Genomic DNA, 21601 nt, shown 5'->3' on the forward strand with positions numbered 1-21601 from the left:
CAAGTCAGGGACTGTATAATTTCCTTAGAGATACTTCTCCAAATAGCCTGAAAGTGTCCTTTATTTAGTTTAGAAATTTCATACACTTTTTTGCAGAAAAGATATTGAAATTATTGGCCAATTTTTCATATTTTCTATACTAGTTATTCCTGTAAAATTTGGAGTCAGGAATTATGTATTCCAAACCTTTATGAAATAAAAAGAATTAAAGTAAATATAATGTAGTTGTTAGGTCATGCAGAGGATGGAAGACCAGTAGTAGTTGTGCTCAGTTGTATATTTTCATGAAATCATAATTAGATATTTCTTTCTTGTATTAGGGACTTCTTTCTGAAGGTGTTTAGGATTTGAGTTCTAACTTTCTGGTCACCACTAATGACTTCAAAAATTACCAGCATTGTTGCTTAATAATTGTAAAATAGGGGCAACGAAATGCCTTAATTATATGGCTGGCATAGGTAATAAAGACAAGGTACCTGGTAGACATTTAACCAGCATAATCTGCTGTTATAATTACTAAGAATCTCTTTCCATTGAGTTAGAATGCCTGCCTCTGGGAAATGTTAGTATGGTGCCCATTGGATGTAGGAAGAAGATGATTTCTTTGTCTGTTCTTGGCTTTTTCTATTATATGAGGGAGGCTCATTCCTGATCCCTGACAACCAGAAGGAATGGCATCTCTACCTTTTTTATAAGAGACAGAAATAGAAGCACGGTTCTCAGGAGAGCTGGAGAGTGTTGTGGCAGCAGAGCCAACCTTCTGCACAGGAATAGGAAATGGCTGGTGTGGTACAACGTGAAGGGCACCCAGAAGCTCCTGGTCCAGAAATATCTCCCCATCTGTCCCCTCCTATTCCCCGAAATGCCACCATTAGGGGCTCATTTCTCTGTTTTACTGGCTTCCCATTCTCTTTTCCACTGCACACACTACTGGCAGAGTTTGCACATTAACACATTTACACTTGAGTGATACATGAATTCACAGTAGTTTCACTTATTCTATCAGATAGCTTTTCTAGCAAGTAGGTGAAGATCAGCATCCCAAGAAGCCAGGCTTCAAGTCAGGTGAAGAGCAAACTTGTTTGATGTATGTAGTGCTCTGTGTGGTAATGAAGTTGCAATGTGCATGGTGCTATTGCTACATTTCTTGTGTATGTAGGTATGTATTTTTATGAACATGAATGTCGTGTGTGCGCAAGTGTGAGTGTGCACATGTAAGTATGCACATGTGTGTGCGGGTGCACATATGTGTGCAGGTGAACTTGTGTGTGAGTATGTATGGAAATCAGAAGACAACCTCAAATGTCATTCCTCAGGTAACACCCACCTTGTTATTTGAGATAGGGCCTTTCATTGGTCTGGAACTTGCCAAACAGGCCATGCCTCTGGGATTTGCCTGTCCCTGCTTCTCCAGTGTTGGGATTAAAGTGACTCTCACCATGACTAGCGTGTGTGTGTGTGTGTGTGTGTGTGTGTGTGTGTGAGAGAGAGAGAGAGAGAGAGAGAGAGAGAGAGAGAGAGAGAGAGAGAGAGAGAGAGAGAGAGAAGAAAGATACTTAATGTTTGTAAAACAGGGGTAATAAAATGCTCTTTACTATATGGTTGGCATAGAGAATAAAGGCAAGGTACCTGGCAAACATTTAATCAGTAGACTCTGTTGTTGTAATTACTAGAAATCTGTTTCCATTGAGTTGAAATGCCTGCCTCTGGGAAGTGTTAGTAAGGTGTCCATTGCATGTAGAAAGAAGGTGATTTCTTTGTCCTAGGGATGGAACTTGGGCATTTACGCAAAGGGTAAATGAGTTCAAGAGTGCTACAGCCATAATTCCCACACTGGCTTACTGCATCCAAAGCCTCCAAAACCAATTAATTTTAAGTAATATATGAATAGGCCATAGAGTACTTTGGGTTAGAAAGTAGATGGAGCTGTGGACTTCTGTTCTCCAAAATACATGTGCACTTTACTGACTAAGCTATTGGCCGATACATAGGAGAAGCTTCAGTCTGCCATCAGAGAGTCTGAAGAAATACTGGACCATGATCCACAAAGAGAAACAGGATTTATTTGTTCATTTGTTTGTTTATTCATTTGTTTCTTTCTTCTTTTCTTATTTCTTTCTTTCTTTCTCCCATTCCTTCCTTCATCCATTCAACAAAATGTGGATTGTTGGGTTAGACAAACCTATGCTGTATATGTAAAAAGTTATGGTGTTTATTGTCTCTTATTACTTCTATGTATGTATCACATGAGGAAATTGATTCTAACATGAGAAAAACACATGAAGGGAAAGGACAGAGCGAAAGAAACCAAAATATTGCTGGGGCGAGTAAGAAGGGCTATACAGTTGGTGCTGCTGAGTGTCCTTGCAGACATAGTAGGTAGTACCTTGAGAAGAAGGAGGAGGCATCAGTTGTATTTCAGTGAAAGGTCACATTTCCAGGGGCAGGGCAGCAGGACATATGACCAGGAAAGGACACAAGTCCCACATGCTCAGATCATCATGGGGGGTATTTCATCAGGGATGAGACATGAATGCTGAGCAAGAACTAAGGAATGGGACAAAGAAAGGGGACAGAAATTGAAGCATCACTGCTCATTTGCCTGGGCATGCCTTGAACATGTGTTCCCAAACTCCCAGCCAAGCCAGCATGTATATAAGTAAGTGTTTCAATGACAAAGAATGCTGTCTCCATTGAGAAAAAAAGAGCCAATTAGCTGATTTCAGTCCTTATGAACTGAAATATTTTCGAGTTGTTTGCGAAGTCTCCAGTTCCATTCTATGCTCAAAGTGCTCTATGGCCTATTCATATATGAATTAAAATTAATTGTGTTTGGAGACTTTGTGTGTAGCAAATCAGGGCGGGCATCACTGCTGGAGCCCTGGAACTCATTTAGTATTGAAAAACTACAGCACTTTGAAATCCTTAGTGAGATAGATTATGAGCATAAATGCCATTAATACTAATGATAGTTAATAATTAGAAAATCATATTTATAAAAACAGCAATGATAACAGAGTCAAACTAGCCAGCACACCCCCCAATTCTAATCCAAAATGCCACATTAGAAGCTCCCTATTCTCTTTTATTGCCTGAATCTTAGTTATTTTGACATATTTATCCAGAAATTATTGAAGTTTCTACACTTAACCCAGGGATGACAAATTGCTTCTTGTAAATATTACGCTTACAGTAAAATTCACTATAAGATAAATGATTACAGAGATATGGGACCCAGAAGTGGGAAATGTATTTGAATTATAATAAGGACTGGTTCAACTTAAAACCAATTAATAACTGTCATTTTCTCACAAACACAATGACAAGTAAAACCTCCAGGAAGGACACCTGAACCACAAAAGGCTTAAAAACTCTGTTTACTAACACAGTGACAGAATGCATTAGGATTCTGAGTTACCTTGTAATAATGGTTTTTTGTTTTTTTTTTGCTACCAGCACACCAGACTGTCACCATTGTCATAATGGAGACAGAAAGAGTGCTTTAGAGGCTGGAGAGATGGTTCAACAGTTAAGAGAACTTCCTGTTCTTGTAGAGGATCCAGGTTTGATTCCCAGCACCCACATGGCAGCTCACAACCATCTGAAATTAGAGCTCCAAGGGACTTGACTCTCACTTCTTACATCTGTGAGCATCAAGCACACAGGTGGTGCATGTACCTGTCTATATGCAGGCCACTGTATCAGGAAAGCTTTAGGTAATGTACTTAATGAATGATTAAGTACATTGGGGTCTTAAAAAATGTCCTTTCTCTTTAGTATAAAGCAATTTTTGCTTTGACCTCCTTCAGTCTACGCTGTGGTGTGAGGTTTAGTCTGTCCAAGCCCTGCCTTTTTCTGCTATTTTACTTTCGTGTAGTTAATTAGTTCCTGGGAAAACCTAGACGCCACCACTCTGTATATTCTTGTTGGCTGCTTTCCAACTCATCAACACGTTTTACTTGAAGAAGAACCAACTGTTTTCTACTTCCTTCCTTCACCAGACACGAACTGGGTGCATCCCCTCATATAGCCTCAGATATGCTCCTGCCCAGGCTTCTAATTCCCAGATGTTCTTCTTTCTAGAAAAGAGTTTTGGGGAGTAACAGGCTCCCTAGCAATTGCTTACACTGAATTGTTTCTCAGATCACTCCTTTGTTCCCACATCTCTGGTGTGTTGAGTACGGAACATAGGCATGCTACCAAACACAGAATTGAGGACTGCAATGGACTCATTAGACTAACTGCAACAGACAGCCTAGCAGCACAAACAACACGTTGACATACTTAGATCAATATGCCTCTGGAAGACGTTCAGGTTCAGTGCCCAAAGAGGTTCACATTAAGGAGGATTTGAAAGATGTAAGAGAATCTAAAAGGAGCTGGCTGGGAGGTAGTGAGAATTCCTTATGGTATATGGAGAAACAGAAAAATGGATGGTGCTTCAAGAATGAAGTCATTAGTGAAAATGACTAGACACTGGGATTTTGAATTTAATCCTTATCTCTTCCACCAGGACACTCCTGTGTTTCACTGCAAAGGGATATTAATACACCATTGTATTCTGTTTGCAAAACACTGTGAGTTCTGAAGACAACAGCATTGTTTCACAATAAGGGTCCATCTTCATTAATGAGTCCTTTGCCTTTAGATTCTGCTGTGGGACATTGGTAAAGAAAAGAAACCTCTTGAAAGATTTTAGTTCCTGCAAGTTATTCCTAAAGAGATCCTAGTGACTTACATAGGAATATACTTTTCTGAACTCTGAACTGGAAAGACAAATGTGTGTACAGAGCACTTGCTGTCACTCTAGAAGTAAATGTGAGTTCACTTAACTTGTGGAAACAGCAACTCCAAGGAAAACTGAAAGAGTTCCATGCTTTATATTACATAAATCAAAAGAACATATATTCATTTGTATATATATGCTTAGAAATATTATTGCAAACTTTTATAATGTCTAAAAACTTTACAAGTAATTGTTATCTTGTTTAACTTTGGCACCTGTTACTCTTAAAGCTGATCTTTCATTGGAAATAATACTTTACCTGAAAACGTAAGTGATAGACTCAGAGTGTACCATGGCTCTGATGTATTCAAAAGAAAGGAAGTACACCCAGAACATATAACACTCGCATGTTGAATTATATTTTAGTTTATCTTCGCGCTCTCTCTCTCTCCTCATTTCTTTCTTATTTTCTCATTTATTTCTCTCTTGAGATAGGATCTTACTACTCTGTTGCCCAGGTTGGCTCTACATTTCTGAGTTCAAGAGATCTTCTTGCCTCAACCTTCTAAGTAGGTGGGACTATAGGCACCTGTAGCAGGAATCTTAACAGTTCTTATTAATAAAATCAAACCTGAGGCCAGTTATTGGGGTGAAATGCTGGATGGTCAGAGAGACAGAACAAGCCACAGCTAACCTCACCTGGCAAACTTCTCAGCTGATCTTGTTTCCTCAGACTGGAAGCCTCTGTGTCCTCATATGCGAATGGCTCTCAGCTGAACTCTGTTGCTCAAAACCTAAAAGCTTAACCAGCCAAATGTTTAACCAGCCAAATGCTTCTAGTTTCTGGTCCTCATGCCTTATATACCTTTCTGCTTTCTACCATTACTCCCTGGGATTAAAGGCTTGCTTTCTGGGATAAAAGGCGTGAGTCACCATGCTTGGCTGTATCCTTGAACAAATGGATTTCTGCCTCTGGAATGCTAGGATTAAAGGCATGTGCTACCACTGCCTATCCTAAGTATCTAGTGGCTTTTCTGTTCTCTGACCCCAGATAAGTTTACTAGGGTACACAATATTTTGGGGTACACAATGCCACCCCAGGCACCCTTTGTGTACCTGGGTCTTTTCATTAATTTTTAGCATGTGTACAATTTTTTATCCTACTTTCCACATTAGAAAGAACTCTTATTTTAAAATTTCCTTGTGGAGATTTGTTGCAGATATATTAGTTGCTCCATTATCTCAGTACACAAATTACTTTATAGAAACAATGAAAGGAAGGAGAGGCTTATCTTGGTTTACAGTTCTAGAGGATTCTCAAGGTTCAGGGAGCACATGGTATAGTATCTACCTCAATGGAGGCAAACCATAAAACAAGGGAACTATTGGTAACCAGAGAAAGTATAACCTCCAAAGCCTACACCTTGTGACCTACTTCTACAAACCAGGCCTTAACTTTCAGATGTTCCAGAGCATTCTAAATAGCACCACAAGCATGGAACATTCAAGCATGAGCCTGTGGGGGACATGTCAGATTCCAATCACACAGTAGTAACCTTAAGAAGCCTCACAAATACTCACCATTTCATTAAAAATAAAAAAATAGGCCAATGCCTCTACCCTGCATTGGCCTACAGGTTCTACTGAAACTTCCTACCTCTGTCCTTAGATCTTTGACTTCGTGTCTAGCGAACCCTTACTCTCCCCAGGTGGGCCTTTCTGGCTTTCATATGCACCAGTGTATGAAGGAAGCTGCTTTCCTGAGCCTTTGTTACCCCTTTCCTCTTTGTGTAGCATGCTCTTCCCATGAAATCAAATCTGCGCAGACTTTTCAGTATTTCTTCTAAAATAGCTTTCATGCAATAAAGACTTCCCTGATCACAGTATTTGGATTCCGCCCATCACCAAACCTCTCTACTCCCTGACCAGCTGTGTTCACCTTATTCTCTCTGCAAAGCTTATCTCTTTGACCTCATCTATATTCTGCCTAGCCATTTGTCTCTTAAATGTCTTCCCAGGCGGAATGTGAGCTCCATGAGAAAAAGAGATTTTACTTCTCTTTAATGCCTCATGCCCAGCATTTAGGATAGATGCCCGGTAAATAATTGCTCAATTTAATAAATGAGAAGTTTATGATTTAATGCAAGTATTTATATGGAGATCTCGATGCTCAATGCTTCCCGTACTTCTGGGAAATGTTTCCAAATCCCTCTGAATTCCCATTAGCTACTGACTAGAATCCATATTGCTAATTCTCTGGAGTGGAAGAGCATAGATGTTCTAATTTTATAGGACAATGACACTATTCTGTTATGGCAAGAAGATCACATACAATTTGTACTTAGAAGCCCCTTGGTTTTCACTTGTCACTTTTGATTTGACTTCACTGGAGACTCCAGAACTCTGAGGGAAATAGTAATGAGGGAAGAGCAGCCACACCAACAACAGGTGTGCAGTGTGCAGCCTGGTCTTCTTAGAAGGATGGAAGGCAGCAGGATCAAAGAGTGGGTATCCATGCACTGGTAGTGATTTTTGGGTGAGGGACAGAAGGCATGTGTACTTACCGATTTCCTTTGATGAAATTTCAAAGAATTTAGGGGATCTTTTTACAGATTGGAAGTTCCAAGCATCCATTTATGTATATGCTTGGTGGCACAAACACACATAGATTTTGCAGGAGTTTTGGCAGTCATGCTTCCTATATAGGAGACTTTGAATGTCAACATTCAATGCATTTGCCAATTAAAACATACGCATTTACCTCTCTCTCTCTCTCTCTCTCTCTCTGTCTCTCTCTCTCTCTCTCTCTCTCTGTGTGTGTGTGTGCATGCATGTGTTATTCTTTTCTCCAAAATATATAAGATAAATAAAGCACTATGTTACAGGTCTTTTTTTCACCATCCTTAGCCATCAGAGGACAAAGTGCACAAAAGAGAAAGCATCAGAAACTTCCATTACCACATCTGTGCCATTTGGCTGTAGTGATTTTGCTTTCTTTATTCAATTCCAGAGATATCTGCACAACAACATATCTGTCTGTTGCAAAGCAGAGGAAAGCTGAAATGGAAACACAAGCAAACAGCAGGAAAAAAAATGAGAGGCTGTTTCCAGGACAATTTAGCTCAACTACACCAACGTTTACCATAGTCAAGGACTTAACAATGTTGTGTTATTTTAATTAGGGTTGGAGTTTGGGTTTGACTCAGACAAAAATCCTCAAACACACATCCCCAGCATACCAGGACTTCCCAAACATTTTGGTCTACAAAATTAGGCTGAGAAGATCATTCAAACAGGATTTCTGAAAATGTTCTGGGGACTTTCTTCTTTGATTAAAGCTTGAGATTTGGCAAAGATCACAAAGACAGCCAGCCTTTTAAGAGCTACTTTGGTTAAAAGCTGTGGTGAAGTAAGAAGAGTGTTTACGTATACTGCATTGCAATAAAAACTCACCAGCCTATGTATCCAAGAGAAATTGAGTAAAGCTATTATTCATTTATTTTTCCAAGACACAACTGTAAGGAGCCAGAATTGAATATATGATTAACCTTGGAAATGAAAGATAATAAATGGGCATGTATATTAAAGGAAATTTTGGTAAACCCTGAAATTGCTAATAATAAGAATATAAGAATTTTAGTGGCTAATGGGAATTTCAATATTAGTACCATTTTCAGATCTCTGGCATTGTGTTCTCTTAGGGTTTGCAGTACAAGCAGGGTGGGCAGGGTGTGAGCTCTTTTATAATTGTTGTACCTAGTACAAAGTGATATACATTTACCTATGAGTGTATCTTACAAGGACATTTTAGAAATGTATGTAAAACAGCTTGGAATGTATGCATTTTATATGAAAATCTTAGAAAAGCATATTTCATTTATTTAACAAATGCACACAGCACTTGAATTGCTGAGGATACAGTAGGAAACACAGCACTCATGGAGTGTGTAGTAAAGAGTCTGATGGGAAAGAAAAATATTATCTAAGTCAGAAGCACTTATCTATATATCTATAAGACCCTATATGGGCTGTAATGTGAAGGATAAGAATTAGGTGCTACATATATGTGACAGTTGTATGCATGGTTTACTTGGGAGACTTCTAACAATGGGAGCAGGGTTTGTCTCTAATGCTTTGGCTGGCCCTTGGGAACATATTTCTCATACAGGATTGTCTTGCCCAGCCTTAATACAAGGGGAGGTGCTTAGTCATACCACAAGTTGATATGCCATGCTTTGTTGACACCCATGGGAGGTCTGCCCCTTTCTGAACAGAAACAGAGGAGGAGTGGATTGGGGAGGGAGCTTGAAGAGTGGTGGAAGGAGGGAACGTGAGGAAAGGAGGGAGGGGAAAATGTGGTGAGGATGTAAAATAAATAAATTAATTAATTAAAAAAGGGGAAAAAAAGAATTAGATACCATGATATATACTGGTAGAGGACCAAAGCGGTTTACAGAGGATGGTTATGTAACTTTTAATATTTAAGCAGAACAGAGCTGAGATAGAAAAAAATTTCTATCTGTTGGAACTAGCAGCATCACATATGACACCTTGGCATGGGAAAATATTTGCGTTGCTTAGGAACAAAAGGAAGGATGGAGCAGCGAGTGAGAAAGAGAGTGGGAAGGGATGTGATCAGAGGGGCAAGAAAGCCAGGCTTCTCTGACGCATGATGCTTCAATTCTGACTTTGCTGCTCTGTATAGTAAAATTTGCTGCTCTGTATAATAAATAAAATAAAGCCTTAGAAAAATTTGCATATTGCTTCAGGATAAAGGTGGACAAACTTCTCACAATCTTTAGTTTGAGATTATCCTTGGCTGCTGCAAAGGGTGAATCAAAGTATAGTGGAAGAAGATCAACCAAGCAGACCGTCATTGTTTTTATGGAGGAACAATACCAGAGATGCTTGGGTTAGTCTGTCAGCACTGAAAGCCAACAGGAATGAGACATTTAAAACGTGACTAGGATATAGGCAGCTCTGGTGATTGGGTGCTTGAAGAAGGATTTGAATTTGACTCATAGCACTCCATAGGACAGGATTTGATAAATGCAACACCTTGAGAGGAAGAGGCAGAAGGATCAGAATTTAAAGATCACCAAGGTTTGTAGTTCCTTCAAAGTCAGTGTGGGAAACATGAAAACCAGTGCAGTAAAAGACGGTTTCAACTAAACCAAAGCAAACCTAACGGCCCCCAAACTTGAAGACAGAAGGATACTAAGGACCTTCTAAGAGAAGGCAAAAGAAAAGGACTCCAGAATAACTTCTAAACTTCAGGTGTTAACAGTGGACCATGTCTCTTTCAGAGATGAAAGACAGAGAAGATCTAGACTGGAAGGAAAGAAAGTCTTTTAAACATTTTGTGTTTGTAAGAAGCCGGACACCTCCATGTGGAGACACAATGATCTCAGGTTGACTTATGTATAAAATGATTGCTCAAAGAAGAGGTCCAGGGCAGGGCACAAATTAGGCAATTTAATAAGTACCTTTCCTGTTGAATACCTTCAATGGATTTCTATTGCTGTAGGATGCATTTTGAGGTCTCCAAGATGTCACTGAAAGCCTTCTACCATCCTGTCTTTCCTGGGCTTGGTGATAGGTGAAATGATTTTCCCGGGATTCTCATGTGAATGAAATGAAATGTAAAACAATAGAGGAAAAGCAAGGTGCTATGTTCTGTGTACGATTCTTTCCCTTCAGAGATAGGGTACTCTCTGAATCCTCATGCTGTTTTTATACTACTATTTACTGAATAGACTGCATTGACTTCTACCTCGTTATGGTTACTTCCTTCTACTAGAACAAATACCCATCATGGGCCAAATAGTTATTATCAGTGTCCTTATTGATACTCAAAGCCTAATCTCCAGAGCCCACAGTACTCCACACATGGTTAATAAACACAGTCCACATGCATACGAGGCTGAGAAAACAAGATACAAATTTGTGTGTAGGGAACTTTATAGATCACTGGGGTAGGGTATTATTGAACTGGAGTTTTCACAAGATAGTAAACTAAATATTCTAATGTGACATGGATCCTCTCTGAAGTGTTAAATGGAGATGTCTAGCAGATCCTGTGTTTGTTAATAGTGATTTTGAGCTCTTCTGCCATGTTGAATTCAAGGAGGCAGTGGAAAGCAGGGGAATACAGTAAGAAGAAGAAATGGAAGATCATTTTCCTCCTGTCTAATTTAGCCCTCACACATGCCATTACCAGAACAAATGGGCCCTATTTTCTTCCTACTTCCAAACATACTTAGACTTCTCCTTGGAGGTCGCTTTCCCTCTTCAAGGCTGTCTTGGAAGTGGATTTTCAACTGATTTTTATTTCTGTAACAATAACTTTTGGAGTCAGGGAGTTCATTTCATGATGTATTGTGGCTGGGCCCCTCATTCTCTGGGGAATGACCTTGCTTAGGAATGAAGCCTGTTGTAGTACTGCCTGGCTCTTCAAGAGAAATTATGATTATGTCTAGAACCAATGTGGTTTCTAATTGGTAAAAAGCTCAAGATCTCTGAGGCTTCTTATTTCTTGGGTGTAAACTATTCTGAATGGCACAGAAGGTCCAGAAGACTCAGAAGTCTTTGAATGGCTTTACAATTCAGAATAGGAGCCCAGTAAAGTCTGGGGAAACCTACTGTGTCAAGAGGGGGAGCAATGAATGAAACAGCTTAAGGTTATGCTTCCAGAGTGTTTTCCCACTGTATTTAAAAGCAGCAATTGCAAGAGCTTGGGTTGTAAAGTCAAGTGCTGTCAGCGGCCAAGAGGGCAAAGTGAGCAGGAGAAGCAGCCCTGGTGCTAGACAATTGAGCGGTGTAGCCAGCCATGGCAACTGGGCAGTGCCGCATGCCCTGTCTGACCTAAAACCATGCACAGCAATTAGTAAACAAACCATGAAAGTGGGCCTCCAGGAATGTACAACAGATCTTGTTACACTTTGCTCAGAGAACTTCAAGGTCTCATCTTCTCCATAGAGCAGGCTGAAGAGCTTTCCATCAGTTGCATGGCTCTACTTGACCTGGAATGTCCCTGATCATGCCGCTTATCAACATCTCCTGTTCCCAGCCAGGGGGAATCCTCAGCACCTGCCAATTTTGACCTCAGGCCTTGGTTCTTGTTGGGTCTTCTCCCTGGAATAAGCTTCCTTCAGAGTGAATATACCCTCTATTAGTTTGGCCCAGTGTCTATGCAGGGGGAACCTTGTTAAAAGTGTTATTTTTTTTTTTTCAATTTTCTACTCACTGTATGCTATCTTATCTTCTTGTGTACACATGAGGGTATGTGTGTACATGTGCATGTTATATCAAGGAAACTCAGTTTAATCTTGATTAGACATGTCAATGGACTTCAAGTAGCAAGTATTTACATGATTTTCTTTTAAATATGTTCCGTTGAACTATTTCTCTTTGAATCAGTGTGCATTCTTGGGCATATTTTCTTATATTCCAGGCCACCCTCTTCAAATAACACACTGGCATTTCAGATGAGATGTAGCTCGGTTTGTCTCCTGAACTGCCAGGCTAGGTCTGACTGATGGGAGTCAACTGCAGTGTGGAGAGGATGTGCCTAACTGTCCCCTCTTTCCTTGCCCATCTTGCCACTTCCTACCGCTTTGTGCTTTTCGACTCAGCATTCTCCTGCTCTGTCCCTGCCTCTCAGGGGCCAATATAAACTATATTCACTGGGTGTGGTTGGTGCTCAGTATTAATTATCAATTTCATGGAGAAATTTTATGTATTCTGCAGAAATCCTCCATTTGGGGAGACTCTTCCTGGACTAATGAGTTCTGAATGCAGGCTTACAATCTGTCTTCTGCATAGAGCGATACAAGTCCAACTTCTCCCGACAGCTTCCTTTGTAACTTTCGTAAATGGAATCAAGATGAGCTGCCATCTGTGGTGCAAATCAGTTCAGAAGAACCACCCTTAATTCTTACCCATGACTGTCTTCCTTCTCCTCAACTACCTCCAGTGAGAGAGTGTCCAACCATCTCCAAAGAGATCAACCCCCTTCCTACTCTGCTAAACTTCCTCTTTCCTTTAGACTTCTGCAGCCTTCTCTCAAACTATGGGAGACATGTGTCAGACCTATTAAAATGTCTGAAAGTTCTTTCATTTGGTCCATCTACATCCACCTCTGTGAAGCCCTTCTTCTAGAAATCTTTTGACTTCTGTATCTTTCAGAGCATAGTTCCTAAGCAGTTTCACATCATTTTAACATGTCCTGCATGCATCTTCTTGCACCTTTGCAAAACAGATTAAAACTCTAGGAGAAAGAGAGTGTTGTGCTTGCCATTATATCGCAAATATATTCCATGTATAATTTATATATTTATATGGCATTAAAAAGGTGAGCTTTTCATTTCTTTTGTGGCTAAACTTCTGTAACTCAGAGAAATGCAAAATGAGTCTATCATTCTTCAAAAACTCAGGAATGAAAAAAGTCATGTGAATTATAAATGTATATGTATTTAAATGTATATATTTTACTTAAAAGAGTTCAATATATAGATTTGAGTTTTTTAACATGAAGAATGGTCAATGCCTGTTAATATATTTGAAATTCCATTATAGTAAGAGCATTATTCTAAGAGTAAAATACAGCCGCATGAGTTTTAGGCAATCAAGACAAGATTATCTGAAAATCTTTTCAACAATTTGTCTGTAATGACACAGAACTTGGGAATAGTATCAAAGAGAACAAAGGAGTTTTTGTATGTTTTGAAATAAATAACCTTTTCTTCCCACCCCCTTTAAAAACAAAAAGAAACAGTTTTAAGGAGTATGGTGATGGAGCATTGTGAACATAATTGAAAACACAGAGAAACTATTCCTGTGCTTTATTATACATTCTAAATTGCTGCTCCAGTATCCTAGATCTGCTTAAATAGTTAACAACTGCCAAACAAAACAGTAGCCAGCTCTCTGGAAAAGAAACACCAATTGTATTGCCTGCTTGAGGAATTAGGAACAAACACATGTTAGTGAATGTCTATGCCACATGGAAACCCTATCCATTGTGAGTCACACCTGCTAGGGATGGGCCATAGGAGACTTGGAGCTTTGGAGAGTTGACATTTGAATTCAACTTAGCAAAAAATGCTAAGCTCTCACTTTCAAACAAAAGCTTAGAACAATAAAATCTAGTCCCACAGAACATTCAAATAATAAAAGCTACAAAGTAATATAGATAGTTTTATTTTCTTTGAATATTGGTTTTATATAAGACATTTATTTATTTATTTGTTTGTTTGTTTGTTTATTTTCAGAAATCAGGGCGTTTGAGTCATACAAACCTTTTTTATTCATCCCTGTTTTGTTCAGGGCCATTGGAAGAGAAGGTCAAAGACAGACTTGTCTATGTCATATACTTGGAATAACAGTTTAACTACCTACTGAAGTGGAGGGAAAATATAGCTCTACTAGTGACAAATGAAAGTCACTTACAGGTTGAATAATTGCGATGGATAAAGGTACCAGTGACCAAATTATCTGAAGAGGCTTGAAAATTTCAAAAGGAAAGTATAAATGGAAGGAAATGTACATATATTTGCAAAATTGATGGCCATTATTTTCTCTCTCTCTTTCTCTTTTTTCTTTTCCTCCACTTCCCTGTCTTCATTTTGTATGTGTGTGTGTGTGTGTGTGTGTGTGTGTGTGTGTGTGTGTGTGTGTGTGTATGTTTCAGTGTGTATAATGTCACATGTTTGTGTCTATGTATACACAGTGGCTAGAGAACTCAGGTATCACTTCCTCAGGTGCTGTTCACATTTCTTTTCTTTTCTATTTTCTCCTCCTCCTCCTTCTTTTCTTCTTCTTCTTCTTCTTCTCCTTCTTCCTTCTCCTTCTCCTTCTCCTTCTCCTCCTCTTCCTCCTCCTCCTCCTTCTTCTTCTTTCTCCTCCTTTCTCCTCCTCCTCCTTCTTCTTCCTTTTCCTCCTCCTCTTCCTCTTCTTCTTCCTCCTCTTCCTTCTCCTCCTTCTTTTTTTTTTCTGGAGACAGTGTTTCTTATTGGCCTGGGACTCATCACCAGTCCCTAGGAGTCATGCTTGCCCTTTTTTGATGCAGGGTCTAAGAATTGAATCACATCTTTCTGTTACAAAGTAAACAATTTATAGATTGAACAATATCCGTAGCCCAATTAGTTGTAATAATAAATCATATATGATTTAATCTCAAGTCCTTATTATAAATTGAAAAGGAGGACATTGGTGAAAAACTCAAATTCATATTTATTTATAGTCATTAGGTATTTATGCATTCCATATTTAGAGAGATGCAGCAAGGCACAAGTAAAAGGTCTCAATCAAAGTAAATGATCAAATGTGGAAGGAACTGTTGAGAGATACTCCTTTTGCTTTAAGCATCTTACTAGGTACATTTTTGTCCTATACACCCATCTGGAGACATATGGTGGGAGACAATGAGGGGCCTGGCCATCCTTCAGATCCATGGAAACTGAGCTCAGAAGGGACAAGGAGAGAAGAGTTTCTCAGGGTTGGGGAACAGCCATCCTAATTATCTTGTCTTGCTCCTTTTTTTTCCTATCACAGTTTCCTAGCTCTTAATTCATTAGTCCAGAGTAGTACAGTATAACTAAATGTTAGTTCTGTTTTATTTTACATCTATATCCCGAAGAAGGGATTTAATTAGTTTCTACAAATACAGAGCTTTAAGAGAGATGCTTTAATCATTTTTCTCTTTGCTGTGATGAAATACTTGACAAGAAGCAACTTAAAGGGGGAAGTATTAACTTTAATTTGTAGTTTGAGATGATGCATTTCATCATGGTGGGGAAAACATGGTTGCTGAGATTCCATTTTAGGCAGTGGGAGCTTGCTGCCACTGCTTGCAACATGGTATTTACTAGGAAGCAAATAGTTCATGCAGGTACCCAGGACAGCTCTAACCTTCCAGTCCTGTCCCTACATCCCTATGTAATGCCAGGTTGGTCCCCATGTCTAGAAGGTTCCTAAAATAGTGTCATCATTTGGAGGCTAAGCATTCAAACACACAAGCTAGTGGGGACTGTTCATTCTAAACACGACAGTGGGCAAAGTCTAGCCAAAGAGTACTCAGTGTTTTAGTCATTTTGACTATTAATGTTCTGATGCTCATTTTGAGGGATCTATCATTAACCTAGCTGTGAAAATAGAATATTCAATCTCAGATTTGCACAGGTAACTTACTCAATTCCTTAGATTTTTAATTCCTAATTTTGGAAGAGGTATTTGTTGACTTATCTCAGTAATATTGGTCATTATTGTGCCTGTAGACTTCCTGTATTCCATCAGGTGTCCAGTCTGGGTTAAATCAGTTGTCTCTAAGAAACAGAGAGAAAACATAGAGTCTGTCTATAGCTCACATAACAGGGACAGGGAGAGTCAGTCTTCTTTAGATGTATATACAGATACTGAAGGTACAGGTGGAAGTTAGTAGTGTGGTAAACCTTGGGTACACAATTTATGGATCTAATGTGGATTTAGATTATTACTGACACACTGGCAATTTGGGGTTCTACTTCTAGCTTAAGGCTACACTTAATTTCCAGCATTTTGCCACTGACTAAAGGTTTTGAACACATTGGAATTGGTCCTCATGATGACACGAGTCATGTAGTCTCTAGTCTGTATCTAAACATGAGGAATAGTGTGTCATCAACATTACTGAATTGGTCAGTATTGTTTGTCACAGCAGGTCCCCACAATCAATCCAGAAGTGCCCCAGTCCTTCTGCAATCAGGATTGATTGCTATGACAGCCAGCTGTGGCTCATCTATTTCATTGCAGATGGCCACAGTCTCTGATTCCATTGAGAAAAGTAATTTGTCACCAGAACCTCAAAGGCTGCCTTTCCAGTATTTTACTTTCAAAGGCACAGGGAGGGTAAATGATCACATAGAAGTAAATGCAGATTGTTACAACCTGTCGTTGAGTGTTCTCTGTGATGCAAGTGCTCAAGCAAGGGCTGCTGGCTCCCAATTCTAAGGAGCTTTTGCATAAACAAATTCCAGCAAGTCCCATTGGATATCCTTTCTGGTCCTTGCTTGTACACACGTGACTTATGTCTGGGCTCACAGCTTAAGAAGCCTATGTGATTCCCTCTGACAAATGTATCACTCTAGTCATACTAATATAATATAATAATATACAAGGCTCCTAACAAATGGTTTTATTGTTGTAGTTATTGCTTCCCAATGTTGATAAGAATTTATGTTTCCATGCAAAATGACTTTATTCATTTCAGTAATAAAGAAAGAAATAGATGAAATGGAAGTTTGATTTAAAAGTCTGTTTTGCTCAAGATAAGCTGGTAAAAGGACATTTGTTGAAGCTATTAAGAACCATGTTTTCAAAAGCTCCCTGCTAATTTGAACCCTATCAAAGGAACACACATATGTGCACCCATTTTTCAGTACATATCAGAAAACATGAATAATTGAAGTGCTTTTGTGTCCCAGATTTTCATTAAATACAACTCAAATGCTGGTCCTGGGCTTCAGGACTGGGCCAGGTTTACTTTAGCAAAATGAATTAAAGAAATAATGGATCAAATAAAGCTATCTATCAGAAAATCCATACAAGCTGAATTTTTTTAAAAAAAAAAGTTTAAGGAAAATAATGGATTTTTTAGACTGCTCTAAGGACATTCTTTTATGCTTTTTATGAGTATGTTAATTTGGTCACTCTAAGCACCGATCTTTACCATACAAAGGAGGTGAGTGTGGTAATTCTTCTAATGAACTCCACAAGAATGAAAAGGAAGAATTCAGAAAAATCTTAATTAATTGCTGCTGCTAAACTATGAAAAAGAATATAGGGAAGACAAGAAATGGTGCCAAATTTTCAAGAACTAAGCTAATTCCAAGGCCAGCATGCTATTGGATGTTTGTAAATGATATAGAAGTTGCAAGTCACAGTGATGGGTAACAATGTGTATGTAGACTGATGCTAACCTTTCTGTGTTTTGATTTAATGGAGAATGCATTATGAGGTTGGGATCTGTGCATGAGCTGGAATGTAAACTTCTAGGAAAGAATGAGCAATCTTGGATTCTGAGTTCTACAAACATGGTCAGACTTCTGAGGACCAGAGGCTTGTTTTATTGCTGTGTCCTTCACCTGTGACCAAAGGAAGTGGTCACGTTCATCAGAAACTTGTAGCGGATGGCAGAGCAGCAAAGATCAATAGGTTAATATTTGTAAACCACAATTCAGGTGATTTAAAGTCTACAGATGCATAAAATAAACATTATGCTAATGATGCCCTATTGATCATAAAAAAATTACTTTGCTCCAGGGTAACACCTTCCGTTTGTTCTCTAAGATGTATGCATGTTAGTCTCCAATAGATATTAAGTCATAGTGCTAATTATCATGTAATAACCTTAAGACTGATGTGGAAGGCAAAGACCTCAGTACACTTTCTGGAGGGATTATGATTATTTATTATTACCAAAGCTTTGCACATGAGGCATAGGGAACAAGAAAACTACCAGCAATGCTCTGTCAGATGAAAAAGCATTAATGAAATTGGCACAACACAGTCTCTTTTTGTAAAGATTTCTTTTCTATTTTAATCATGTACATATGTACATATGCATGTCTGTGTGTGACTGTGCATGTAAGTGTAGGTGCTTGAAGTTCCCAGAGGAGGGTACTGGACACACTGGAGCCAGAGTTACAGACAATTGTGAGCTACACAAGCAATTAAGAACCTAACTCAGGCCCTCAGTAAAAATAGTACATGCATTTAACTGCTGAGCCATCTTACCAACCTCTATGCTCTCTTGCCCTAGGACAGTGTGTGTGTGTGTGTGTGTGTGTGTGTGTGTGTGTGTGTGTGTGTGTTAGAGATTTTATAAGTATAGTTCATTACAGATATAATTTAATTGCATTACCAATTCATTTTCTATTTTCTATTTTTTAAAGATTTATTTATTTACTATGTATACAGTGTTCTGCCTGCATGTGTGCCTGCATTACAGAAGAGGGCATCAAATCCCATTACAGACGGTTATAAGCCACCATGTGGGTGCTGGGAATTGAACTCAGGACCTTTGGAAAAACAGCCAGTGCTCTTAATCTCTGAGCCATCTTTCCAGCCTGTTTTCTATTTTTACATGTGATTTGCTGCCTATGACAACTAAAAGCCATATAAATATATATAAAATGTTAAGAGAATGGCTGTTCCCCACTCCTGTCAATGGCATTAGCATTCCTCTGGTCATCCAGTTTCGAGACCATTGTAGTGGTTTAAAAGAGGAGAGCCCCCCTATCCCAGGCTCTGGTATCTGAACACTCAGTGGTGCTGTTTGGTAGAAGTTTAGGATTGTGACCTTGCTGTAGAAGTAGGTCACTGGAGACTGGTTTCGGATGTTTATCACCTTACCTTAGTGTGACATGTGAGTTCTCATCTTTCTATTCCTGTGACCATGCCTTCTGCTTGTACCTGTGCTTCCTGGCCTTTGGAAGCTTAAGCTCAAATTAACCCTCTTGTAAGTTGCCTCGGTCATGATGTTTTATCACAGCAATAGAAAAATAACTGGTACAACCATATTTTAATCCTTGTTGTTCATTACCTTGAATCAATTATCTATCCCACATAGTCCAAAATTAAAACATCTCTCATTGCAACCGTTTCCTCCCATTTCCACTACCATCTGTCCTGAGTCTCCTTTTCTTCATTGTAGTCATATTTACCTTCCCATTATGCTCACACCTTTCTTCTCTTCAGCAGCCATTTTGATGCTGTCTCTGGCATAAAGCCTTCTGTGGCTGCATCTTCCCCTCCAGCTAACTATAAATCTAGCATTGTAGTTTCCCTATTCGCCCACCTTAGTCCTAAATGGTGGCTAAGAACACAAATTATACAGTGGATAACTGAGCTGGATTTCTGATATGTTTCTAACCCTGTTCCCTTTTCTTTCTGTCTTTGTTTTTCCACTATGGATTGAATTGGGGAACTTGTACTTGTAGAGCAGATGTTCTACCACTGAACTTTCCCCCATTAGCTCAATTCTGCTCTTTCTAGAACCTAAGATAACTGGCCACCTTGGAAGCCATCATCAGGTTCTGAGGAAGTATGAATGACACAATTGATTCTAGCTGATACTTATTAAACCTCTGTTGCATGACAGGAGCTGTCTAAAGATTGATAGTGAAACAATGAGACTTCCTAGAAGAGGGTAAAGAGATGGCTCAGCAGTTAAGAGCATTTGCTGCTTTTGCTGAAGACTCTCTTTTTTATTTTTTTATTATTTTTTTTTTTACTTATAAACTGTATGGCTGTGGCAGGCTTCTTGCTAACTGTTCTTATATCTTAAATCAACCCATTTCTATTAATCTATAAGTTGCTACATGGCTCGTGACTTACCGGTATCTTAACATCTTCTCATGGTGGCAGCAGCTGGCAGCATCTCTCTGCCTCAGCCTTCCACTTCCCAGAATTCTCTTCTCAGCTTAAGACTCTCATTTTCAATACCCACATGTGGCTCATAGCCATCTGCAACTCCAGTTCCAAGGGATCTGGCACCATGTTCTAGTCTCTGTGCATACCAGATACCCACTTGGTACAACATACATACATTCATGGGGGTACACACATACTCATAAAATTTAGAAATGGATAACTATCAAACGCTACAAACATATACATACATTTGAAAAATGATACCCTCTTCTCCGGTAACCATTTTGTCAATAGGCCCTCATGGAGGATGGGATCTCATAGACCCCTCCCTAGGCATGATAAAATGTCAGCAGGCCAGGTCCTGTGCAGCTAACTGCAGATACAGAAAGTCCATGAGTGTAACAGCCATCTCACGCCCAGAAAATAGCTCACCCCACCACTCCCTTCCATTCCTGGCTCTTACACTATTGCTACCACAATCTTCTAAGATGTTCTCTGGGCTTTAGAGGGAGTAATAAATTTGTCCCACTACAAGCAATTACTTTTAAAGTGAACTTCAATTTTATTTTACTTCTATTTTTACAAAAAAGTGAAAATTAGTACAGAAAAATTTTTCCATACCCAGTTATCCCTATCATTAATATTTTACATTGAGACATTAACTAAAACTGAAGGTTTATTTGGATGTATTTATTTATTTTCAGTCTTTTTCTTTCTAATTCAAGGACTCTCTTTAGGATAATATATGACATCTAGCTGTCATTTGTCCCTTTATGAGTTTTCACTGTAACTGGTTCTCACATGTTTTTGCTGACAATGACTTCAATAGTTAATTGGATGCTACATAGACACAAATACTATGAAGAAAAATAAGGTCCAGTAAAGAGACAGGAGGAAAGGAAGTTGCTGGCCCATATAAGTTGTCTGAGGATCTAATTTTTTGAGATTATATTCGAATTCAAACTAGAATTAATAGATCAAGGTATACTATTGTCCATGCAAAAACATTTCCAGGTCTTACAAATGGCAATAGAGGATCTAAGTTGAAGACCTGGTGGGTCTCACACACATTAAGGAAGCTGGTACTGATGGAATTAAACTAGTGATATGAAGACAGTGGTTATTGGGACCAGTAGCCGATGCAATCATGTGAAAAGGAGCATAGGCTTCAGTCTGAACTAAATGGGAAACTCTTGGAGCATTTTGACAAGATGAGCACAATCTGATGTAATGTTTAAAATGGAGCGAGCATGTGATTTTGTACCATAGCATTATCACGATAGCTTTGATGACTCTTCACCTGCCTCACTACCTTCATGTTCCAAGCTCAGGACTTTATTAAAAGAACAGTTAGCAAGAAGCCTGCCATGGCCATACAGTTTGTAAGCAATATAAGTCTCTGTGTTTACTTGGTTGGGTCTGAGCGGCTCTGGGACTGGCTGGTGACAGAGATTTGTCCTGACT

This window comes from Peromyscus leucopus, chromosome 6 (assembly GCF_004664715.2).
Source record: "Peromyscus leucopus breed LL Stock chromosome 6, UCI_PerLeu_2.1, whole genome shotgun sequence".
Classification (NCBI taxonomy): domain Eukaryota; kingdom Metazoa; phylum Chordata; class Mammalia; order Rodentia; family Cricetidae; genus Peromyscus; species Peromyscus leucopus.